Source organism: Saimiri boliviensis, chromosome 14, assembly GCF_048565385.1.
Source record: "Saimiri boliviensis isolate mSaiBol1 chromosome 14, mSaiBol1.pri, whole genome shotgun sequence".
In the NCBI taxonomy this organism is placed as follows: domain Eukaryota; kingdom Metazoa; phylum Chordata; class Mammalia; order Primates; family Cebidae; genus Saimiri; species Saimiri boliviensis.
The window spans coordinates 66,532,849-66,544,139 of record NC_133462.1 but is presented as its reverse complement, the minus strand read 5'-3'; positions in this window follow the sequence as shown (position 1 = coordinate 66,544,139).

Below are 11,291 nucleotides of genomic sequence, written 5' to 3'. Positions count from 1 at the left end.
TCAGTTAACAATTTTTAGCAATAAAGTATTTTTTAAGTATGTACTTTTTGACGTAATGTTATTGCACACTTAATAGACTACAGCATAGCATAAACTTAACTTTTATATGCACTAAGAAACCAAAAAATTCATGTGACTCACTTTATTGCAATATTCACTTTATGGAGGTGGTCTGGAATTGAACCTGTATTATCTCTGAGAGTTTACATGATAACCACAGAAAGTTTAGAAACACTGGAAGGTACAAGGAGAAAAATAATATCACAGTAAACATTCCCACCCAGAGATAACAAAGGTTTTTTTTTTTTTTTTCCTTTCAGTCTTTCAGTTTTCTAGTCTTACAGTCTCAGGCTATAGTATGATATCGTCCCCTGATTTTTAAGTTTTTATTATATCATGAGCATTTTCCATGTCATTAAGTATTTTTTACAAAACATCATTTCTCTTGTGAAGATGTACCTTAATCCATTTACCATTAATAAAATATTAATGATAAGGTTTCTGCCCCAAACCTAGCCCCACTCCAAGCACTTCCCATAATTGTACCATAGTTATAAAACAAATGGTTGGTGCAAAAGGTAACATCTGCCTTAAGATTTAAGTAATATACAATTATTGACATATATCTCTTAGTTTTACAAATAAAAATTAAGGGTATATCTAGAAAATTAAAGAAGCTGGAAGAGAATTAGAAATAATGCTTTACTTTCCCAAGTGTTTTTTTTTTTACATTTTATATTATACTTGTCATATCTATGTCAGTTTCCATGCTACCACAAGCACACATGTCATAGAAATGGCATGTATATAGAAATTGACATAGACATGACAAGTATAATATGAAAAGTAAAAAAATACTTGGGATGGGAAGATAATATTTCTAATTCACTTAGAAAGGAAAGCATTATTTCTAATTTTGCTTAATTTTAATATTCTCTTAGAAAAGTGCTTCTTCTCTCTCAAGTCCTTTTTCAACTTGAGTTTGTGACTTGCTTCAGAGTAGGCAAGGCCATAGTCTCTAGGACATAAAGAGATCATTCTAGACACAGACGTACTTTGGCCTTGACTTTTTCTTAGTCAAGGAGGCAATTTGCCAACAAAATAAGCTAGGTCATTCATTCTCAGCTACCTTCAAGTAAATGGTTTTCTTTAAAATTTGATCCAGTCTACCCCAGACCAGACATAAAAATTAAAAATAAAAATAAAATCTCACTCAGATGCCACCTTGAGCTGTTGCTTTTTGTTTATTTCAAGCAAAAAAAGGTGAAATGCACATTGCACATTTTGTAAAATCCCAGGAGACGAGAATTAGAGAAAAGCATCTTTTTTTTTTTAGAATTTTATTATTGTTTTAATTTTTTGTTGTTGTTATTTTACTTTAGGTTCTGGGGTACATGTGCAGGTCATGCAGGGTTGTTGCATAGGTGCACACATAACCAGGTGGTTTGCTGCCTCTATTCCCCCTTTGACTGCATCTGGCATTTTTCCCCATGTTATCCCTCTCCACCCCCCCACTGTCCCTCCCCTAGCCTCCCCCAACTGCCTCCAGTATGTGATCCTCCTCTCCCTGAGTCTACATGTTCTCATTTTTCAACACCTGTCTGTGAGTGAGAACATGCAGTGTTTGGTTTTCTGTTCTTGTGTCAGTTTGCTGAGAATGATGGTTTCCAGATTCATCCAAGTCCGTACCAAGGACACAAACTCATCGTTTTTTATGGCTGTGTGGTATTCCATGGTGTATATGTGCTACATTTTCTTTGTCCAGTCTATCATTGATGGGCATTTGGGTTGGTTCCAGGTCTTTGCTATTGTACACAGTGTTGCAATGGACATACGTGTGCATGTGTCTTCACAGTGGAACAATTTATAGTTCTCTGGGTATATACCCAGTAATGGGATTGCTGGGTCAAATGGAATTTCTATTTCTAGATCCTTGAGAAATCACCACACTGTCTTCCACAATGGTTGAACTAATTTACATGCTCACCAACTGTGTAAGTGTGTGCCACATCCTCTCTAGCATCTGTTGTCTGCAGATTTTTTAATGTTCACCATTTTAACTGGCATGAGATGGTATCTCAATGTGGTTTTTGATTTGCATTTCTCTAATGGCCAGTGATGATGAGCATTTTTTCATATGTTTGTTGGCCTCATATATGTCTTCTTTTGAAAAGTGTCTGTTTATATCCTTTGCCCACTTTTGAATGGGGTTTTTTTTTTTTTTCTTGTATATTTGTTTTAGTTCTTTGTAGATTCTTGATGTTAGCCCTTTGTCAGATGGGTAGACTACAAAATTTTTTCCCCATTCTGTTAGTTGCCAGTTCACTCTAATGATGGTTTCTTTTGCTATACAGAAGCTCTGAATTTTAATTAGATCCCATTTGTCTATCTTGGCTTTTGTTGCCATTGCTTTTGGTGTTTTAGTCATGAAGTCCTTGCCTATGCCTATGCCCTGGATGGTTTTGCCTACGTTTTCTTCCAGTGTTTTTATGGTGTTAGGTTTTATGTTTAAATCTTTAATCCATCCGGAGTTAATTTTAGTGTGAGGTGACAGGAAGGGGTCCAGTTTCTGCTTTCTACACATTGCTAGCCAGTTTTCCCAACACCATTTATTAAACATGGAGTTATTTTTCCATTGCTTGTTTTTGTCAGTATTTTATTAGGAAGGAAAAATATTTAAGGGCGTTGAAATAGTTAAGATGCTTTACTCCACTGCTTGTTTTTGTCAAAAAGCATCTTAACTATTTCAACACCCTTAAATATTTTTCTTTCCTAATAAAATACTTTGCATTAACTGAATATTTATTGATAAATGAATAAGTGAAGGAAGGAATGAATCTCAGCATTGAATGATGTGGAGAAATCAGAACCCAGGGAGCAAGAGTTGACTCATAAGCTTTAGCATTGGGAAAAGAGATGGCAATTAGAAATGCCTTTGTGCCCTGACACCTCTGTTTACTACTTTTGTTTTTGTACAAGTCATTGTGTACTTTTTCTTTCCTGCATGGAAAAAAAAAAATCTTTATGCCTCAGTTTTCCCATCTACAAAATTACATTATAATAGTCTTCACAGGATTATGAGGGTGACAGTTGAGATTATAATGTTTTTTTCATATATGTGGTAAACCAGGGTCCCCAGATACCAGTCTGTGGCCTGTTAGGAACCAGGCTTCACAAGCAAGAGGTGAGTGGTGGGTGAGTGAGCAAAGCTTCATCTATATTTACAGCCACTCCCCATCACTTGCATTACCACTTGAGCTCCACCTCCTGTCAGGTCAGAGACAGCATTAGATTCTCATAGGAGCACAAACCCTGTTATGGACTGCACTTGCAAGAGATCTAGGTTACATGCTGCTTATGAGAATCTAATGCCTGATGATCTGTCACTGTCTCCTATTACTGCCATATGAGACCGTCTACTTGTAGGAAAACAAGCTCAGGGCTCCCACTGATTCTATATTGTGCTGAGTTCTATAATTATTATGTATTACAATGTAATAATAATATAAATAGCATGTACCATAAATGTAATATGCTGAATTTTCCCAAAACCATTCCCCTCTTGACCCCCTGGTCCATTGAAAAAATTATGTCCCATAAAACTGGTCTGTGATGCCAAAAAAGTTGAGGACAGCTGTGGTAAATAGCAGGGTGAATGGATTTTGGAGACCAATGGACTTCGGAACACACTCTAGTTCCTTGTTTTTTTAACAATCCCCCCTGGGCAAGTTACTCAAACTCAGTAAGCTCATTGTCTCACCAGTGAAATGGGGATAACATTAATGTACAATACTATGAGTTTTAAATGTCATGATATACATAACATGCTAAAAAGAAGCCTGGCTTTTTAACAGTAGGAGAACCCTCTTTACCATTCTCTCTCACAACAGAAACTGATTTGGGAACTGTCACTCATGCTCACTGTGGGACATGCAGCCCAAGTCAAGAAGTATTAGAGCCCAAGGCAAGCAGAACTCTAAAGTCTTCCATAGTTTCCTGCCTCCATCTCTTCTTCAGTGCTGATGCTTTCCAGCCATTCAATACTCGTTTTCTCTGTAATGATAATTGTTTAAACTTGTTAAAAAGCTTTTTAGATATAGAATAAATTATATTTCAAGAACTCTTACGACAGCTAGAAAAAAACATTTGTATTTAATTTTGTTTTTGTTTCCTCCCTTTGCTAGTTTCCCAAGAATAGAATAGCTTTTACTTTCCATGACATAGGTATCAAGCAGTAGAATTTTAGGAGACTCCCAAGTATTTAAGCTGAAAGACATTTGGCAGGTTTTAATGATGAAAGTTTGTGTTCAAACTTTAATAGTCTCATAAGAAATTTAAAGAGTCAACTTTAGAATTGTAGTTAGCCTTCATTAATGAAATTATTACCAGCAAACACGATCTTTTCAAGCACATATTTTATTGAAAAAGCATTAAGATTACAATGATAAAGTATGCTAGCGAATGTATTAAGCTATGGCAGAGAGTACTTTTTTCAAAACATCATTTCTCGTGTAGCTGTACCTTGGTCCATTTACCATTAATAAAACATTAATAATAAGGTTTCTACCTTATTATTATAACTTTGTAACAGTTAATAATGTTGAAGTTGCTAAAGTGATTTAAGTTTTTTCAAAATATTTTTGCTTTCATTCACTCTCCGCTGCAAAATTATTGTCTATGTTTTCTGAAATGTAAAGGAATTGAGTCCCAGAAGCCATCCGCTTCCCAAGGAGATCACCCAAAAACACTTGCAGGAAACAGTTTAATCCAGAGTGATAGATTATGGCCCTTAAAGTCTCATAAGAGTTAATCCACATGCCATGTAAAGAATGATCTTTGTGTTAGCTTATTCTAGAAAGCTGCCACTAATTTTTTTCCCTCCCTATACAAGCATACCATCCTCCATCAAAAAAATGAAGTCACTTCCCTTCCTCTTCTTGAAACTGGGCTAGATGGGAGACTTGCTTGATTGATAGAATGCAAACAAACAACAACAAAAAAAACTGATGCTCAGAAGTCAACATAAACTAGGTAGAGGAATTCAAAATTATTTTAATAGAAACTAGAGAGAAGAGAATTGAAACAAAAAAAAAAATGACCAGAAGTAACAATATAAAAATTCTGTTCTGAGATAAGTCCTGATGAAAATAACATACTGTATCATAAACATATCCTCTACCCATAGCTTAATGTATTCTCTATTCTACTTTAGCATTGTAGTATTTATGTTTTTATATTCTTTTTATTGAACTCTTTTAGCCCTACTTGGAGAGTATGAATTAGAAATTTTAAAACAGTGACTTTTTAGACTTTTTCCAGCCTGACATGTCATTGATTAATGTAAATATTTAAAATTATATTTAAATGTAAGGAAAATTGGCCAGGCACGGTGGCTCAAACCTGTAACCCCAGCCCTTTGGGAGGCCGAGGCAGGTAGATCACCTGAGGTTGGGAGTTGGAGATGAGCCTGACCAACATGGAGAAGCCCTGTCTCTACTAAAAATGCAAAATTAGCCAAGCATGGTAGCACATGCCTGTAATCCCAGCTATTCAGGAGACTGAGGCAGGAGAATCAGTTGAACCCGGGAGGCAGAGGTTGCGGTAAACCAAGATCATGCCATTGTACTCCAAGGCTGGGCAACAAAAGTGAAACTCCATCTCATATATATATATATATATATATATATATATATATATATATATATATATATATATGAAAAATTAGTTTATTTAGAAAACGAGAGAACTTGTAGTAGAGTTATAATGTCTATTGTATCACAATCAGTGAACCCATCAATAGTTTTGCTTTTTTAAAAAAAAAGGCCGGGTGCGGTGGCTCAAGCCTGTAATCCCAGCACTTTGGGAGGCCGAGGCAGTTGGATCACGAGGTCAACAGATCGAGACCATCCTGATCAACATGGTGAAACCCCATCTCTACTAAAAATACAGAAAATTAGCTGGGCATGGTGGCACGTGCCTGTAATCCCAGCTACTCAGGAGGCTGAGGAAGGAGAATTGCCTGAACCCAGGAAGCGGAGGTTGCGGTGAGCCGAGATTGTGCCATTGCACTCCAGCCTGGGTAACAAGAGCGAAACTCCGTCTCAAAAAAAAAAAAAAAAAAAAAGACACTGTTTTTATTTATTTTTCAGATAATCTCTTTTTATTCTTTTATTCTATTTCAAAGGTCAATTGACTGCATTTTAAATATATATTAAGAATAGGTAAGTCTGAAATTGACAAGATGCACTAGTTTGAATATCTTAAATTTCCATTTTTGCAGTCTCCTCACAATCATTTTTATGTCTGCCAAAGCAAGTTTGAAATGTTTTTTGTAGCAAAATATTCTATATTCTTCTTTTAATTTATGTTTTATTGTTCTGGGGTACATGTGCAGATCATGCAGTATTGTTGTATAGGCACATACATGGCCAGGTTTGCTGCCTCTATCCCCCTGTCACCTACATCTGTCATTTCTCCCCAAGTTATATCTCCCCAACCTCCCTACCCCCTGCTGTCCCTCCCCTAGCCCCCCAACAGACCCCATTGTGCGATGCTTCCCTCCTTGTGTCCATGTGTTCTTATTGTTCAACACCTGCCTTTGAGTGAGAACATGCACTGTTTGATTTTCTATTCTTGTGTCAGTTTGCTGAGAATGATGGTTTTCAGATTCATCCATGTCCCTACAAAGGACAAGAACTCATCATTTTTTATGGCTGCATAGTAATCCATGGTGTATATGTGCCACATTTTCCTTATCCAGTCTATCATTGATGGAGATTTGGGTTGGTTCTAGGTCTTTGCTTTTGTAAACAGTGCCACATGAACATATGTGTGCATGTGTCTTTATAATAGAACAATTTATAATTCTTTGGGTATATACCCAGTAATGGGATTACTGGGTCAAATGGTATTTCTATTTCTAGATCCTTGAGAAATCACCACACTGTCTTTCACAATGATTAAACTAATTTACACTCCCACCAACAGTGTAAAAGTGTTCCTGTTTCTCTACATTCTCTCTAGCATCTGTTGTCTCCAGATTTTTTAATGATTGCCATTCTAACTGGCATGAGGTGATATCTCCATGTGGTTTTGATTTGCATTTCTCTAATGACCAGTGATGATGAGCATTTTTTCATATGTTTGTTGACCTCATATATGTCTAATTTGAAAAGTGTCTGTTTATATCCTTTGCCGACTTTTGAATGAGATTGTTTGTTTTTTTCTTATAAATCTGTTTTAGTTCTTTGTAGATTCTCAATATTAGCCCTTTGTGAGATGGGTAGATTGCAAAAAAATTTTCAGATTCTGTTGCCAGATCACTCCAATGGTTTCTTTTGCTGTGCAGAAGCTCTGGAGTTTAATTCGATCCCATTTGTCTATTTTGGCTTTTGTTGCCAGTGCTTTTAGTGTTTTAGTCATGAAGTCCTTGCCTATGCCTATGTCCTGTATGGTTTTGCCTAGGGTTTCTGCTGGGGTTTTTATGGTGTTAGGTCTTATGTTCAAATCTTTAATCCACCTGGAGTTTATTTTTGTATGAAGTATAAAGAAGGGGTCCAGTTTCAGCTTTCTGCACATTGCTAGCCAGTTTTCTCAACTGCATTTATTAAACAGGGAATCCTTTCCCCACTACTTGTTTTTGTCAGATTTGTGGAAGATCGGATGGTTGTAGATCTATGGTGTTGCCTCTGAGGCCTCTGTTCTGTTCTATTGGTCTATATCTCTGTTTTGGTACCAGTATCATGCTGTTTTGATTACTGTAGCCTTGTAGTATAATTTGAAGTCAGGTAGCATGATGCCTCCAACTTTGTTCTTTTTGCTTAGGATTGTTTTGGCTATGTGGGCTCACTTTTGGTTCCATATGAAGTTTAAGGTGTTTTTTTCCAGTTCTGTGAAGAAGTTCATTGGTAGCTTGATGGGGGTAGCATTTAATCTATAAATAACTTTGGGCAGTATGGCCATTTTAACAATATTGATTCTTCCTAACCATGAGCGTGGAATGTTTTTCCATCTGTTTGTGTGTCCTCTCTTATTTCCTTGAGGAGTGGTTTGTAGTTCTCCTTGAAGAGGTCCTTTATATCCTTTGTTAGTTGTATTCCTAGGTATTTTATTCTCTTTATAGCAATTGTGAATGGAAGTTCGCTCTTGATTTGGCTCTCTGTTAGTCTGTTATTGGTGTAGAGGAATGCTTGTGATTTCTGCACAGTGATTTTGTATCTCGAGACTTTGCTGAAGTTGCTTATCAGTTTTGGGCGATTTGGGGCTGAGATGAGGTCTTCTAAATAAAAAATCACGTCGTCTGCAAATAAAGACAATTTGACTTCCTCCTTTCCTAATTGAATAGCCTTTATTTCTTTTTCTTACCTGGTTGCTCTGGCCAGAACTTCCAAAACTATATTGAATAGGAGTGGTGAGAGAGGGCATCCTTGTCTAATGCCAGATTTCAAAGGGAATGCTTCCAGTTTTTGCCCATTCAGTATAATATTGGCTGTGGGCTTGTCATAAATAGCTTTTATTATTTTGAGATATGTTCCATTGATACCTAGTTTACTGAGAGTTTTTAGCACAAAGCTGTTAAATTTTGTCTAAGCCCTTCTCTGCATCTATTGAGATAGTCATGTGGTTTCATCTCTGGTCTTGTTTATGTGATGGATTACGTTTATAGACTTGCGTATGGTGGACTTGCCTTGCATCCCCAGACGAAGCCTACTTGATTGCGATGGGATAGCTTTTTGATGTTCTGTTGCAATCGGTTTGCCAGCATTTTATTGAAGATTTTTGCATCTATGTTTATCATAGATATTGGCCTGAAGTTTTCTTTTTTTGTTGAGTATCTGCCAGGTTTTGATATCAGGATGATGTTAGTCTCAATAAAGGATTTGGGAAGGATTCTCTCTTTTTGTATTGTTTGGAATAGTTTCAGAAGGAGTGGTACTAGCTCCTCTTTGTACATTTCGTTGAATTTGGCTGTGAACCTGTCTGGACCTGGACTTTTTTTGGTTGGTAGGTTATTAGTTGCTGTCTCAACTTCAGCTCTTATTATTGGTCTATTTAGGGTTTCAACTTCTTCCTGGTTGAGGCTTGGGAGGATGCAAGTGTCCAGGAATTTATCCATTTCTTCAGGGTTTACTGGTTTATGTGCATAAAGTTGTTTTTAGTAATCTCTGATGGTAGTCTGTATTTCTGTAGAATCGCTGGTGATATCCCTTTTATTGTTTTTTATTGCATCTATTTGTTTCTTCTCTCTTTTCTTTTTTATTAATCTGGCTAGCAGTCTGTGTATTTTGTTGATCTTTTCAAAAAACCAGCTCCTTGATTTATTGATTTTTTGAAGGGTTTTTTGTGTCTCTGTCTCCTTCAGTTCTGTTTTGATATTAGTTATTTCTTGTCTTCCACTAGCTTTTGAATTTTTTTTGATCATGCTCCTCTAGCTCTTTTAATTGTGATGATAGGGTGTCGATTTTAGATCTTTCCTCAGTTCTCATGTAGGAGTTTATTGCTATAAATTTCCCTCTAGACACAGCTTTAAATGTGTCCCATGGATGCTGATATGTTGTGTCTTTGTTCTCGTTGGTTTTGAAGAACGTCTTTATTTCTGCCTTCATTTCATTGTTTATCCAGTTGACATTCAGGAGCCAGTTGTTCAGTTTCTATGAAGTTGTGAGGTTCTGAATTAGTTTCTTAATCCTGAGTTCTAATTTAATTGCACTGTGGTCTGAGAGACTGTTTGTTATGATTTCCATTCTTTTGCATTTGCTGAGGAGTGATTTACTTCCAATTATGTGGTCAATTTTAGAGTAGGTACAATGTGGTGCCGAGAACAATTATATTCTATGTATTTGGGGTGGAGAATGCTATAGATGTCTATTACATCTGCTTGGTCTAGATTAGAGTTCAAGTCCTGAATATCCTTGTTAATTTCTGTCTCGTTGATCTGTCTAATATAGACAGTGGAGTGTTAAAGTCTCCCACTATTATTGTGTGGTTGTCTAAGTATCTTTGTAGGTCATTAAGAACTTGGTTTTTATATCTGGGTGCTCCTATATTGGGTGCATATATATTTAGTATTATTAGCTCTTCTTGTTGCATTGATCCTTTTACCGTTATGTAATGCCCTTCTTCCTCTTTTTTGATCTTTGTTGGTTTCAAGTCCATTTTATCAGAGACTTTGATTGCAACTCCTGCTTTTTTTTTTTTTTTTTCTATTTGCTGGTAAATCTTCCTCCATCCTTTGTTTTGAGCCTATATGTGTCCTTGCACATGAAATGCATTTCCTGAGTACAGCACACCAACGGGTTTTGACTTTCTATCCTATTTGCCAGTCTGTGTCTTTTAATTGGGGCATTTAGCCCATTTACATTTAAGGTTAATATTGTTATGTGTAAGTTTGATCCTGCCATTTTGATGCTAGCTGGTTGTATTGCCCATTAGTTGATGCAGTTTCTTCATTGTGTCGATGGTCTTTACCATTTCATATGTTTTTGGAGTGCCTGGTACTGGTTGTTCCTTTCCATGTTTAGTGCTTCTTTCAGGAGCCCTTATAAGGCAGACCTGGTCGTGACAAAATCTCTCAGCAATTGCTTGTCCATAAAGGATTTTATTTCTCCTTTGCTTATGAAGCTTAGTTTGACTGCATATGAGATTCTGGGTTGAAAGTTCTTTTCTTTAAGGATGTTGAATATTGGCCCCCACTCTCTTCTGGTTTGTCGGGTTTCTGCTGAGAGATCCACTGTGAGTCTGATGGGCTTCATTTTGTGGGTAACCTGACCTTTCTCTCTGGTTGCCCTTAGCGTTTTTTCCTTCATTTCAACCCTGGTGAATCTGATGATTATGTGCCTTGGGGTTGCTTTTCTTAAGGAATATATTTGTGGTGTTCTCTGTATTTCCTGGATTTGAATGTTGGCCTGCCTTTCTAGGTTGGGGAAGTTTTCCTGGATAATATCCTGTAGAGTGTTTTCCAGCTTGGATTCATTCTCCCTGTCGCATTCAGGTACACTGATCAAATGTACATTAGTTCTTTTCACATAATCCCATTTTTCTTGGAGGCTTTGTTCATTTCTTATCACTCTTTTTTCTCTAATCTTGCTTTCTCATTTTATTTCATTGAGTTGATCTTCAATCTCTGATATCCTTTTTTCTGCTTGGTCGATTCGGCTATTGAAACTTGTGTATGCTTTGTGAAGTTCTCATGTTGTGTTTTTCCAGCTCCATCAAGTCATTTATGTTCTTCTCTAGGCTGGGCATTCTAGTTAGCATTTCATCTAACCTTTTTTCAAGATTCTTAGTTTCTT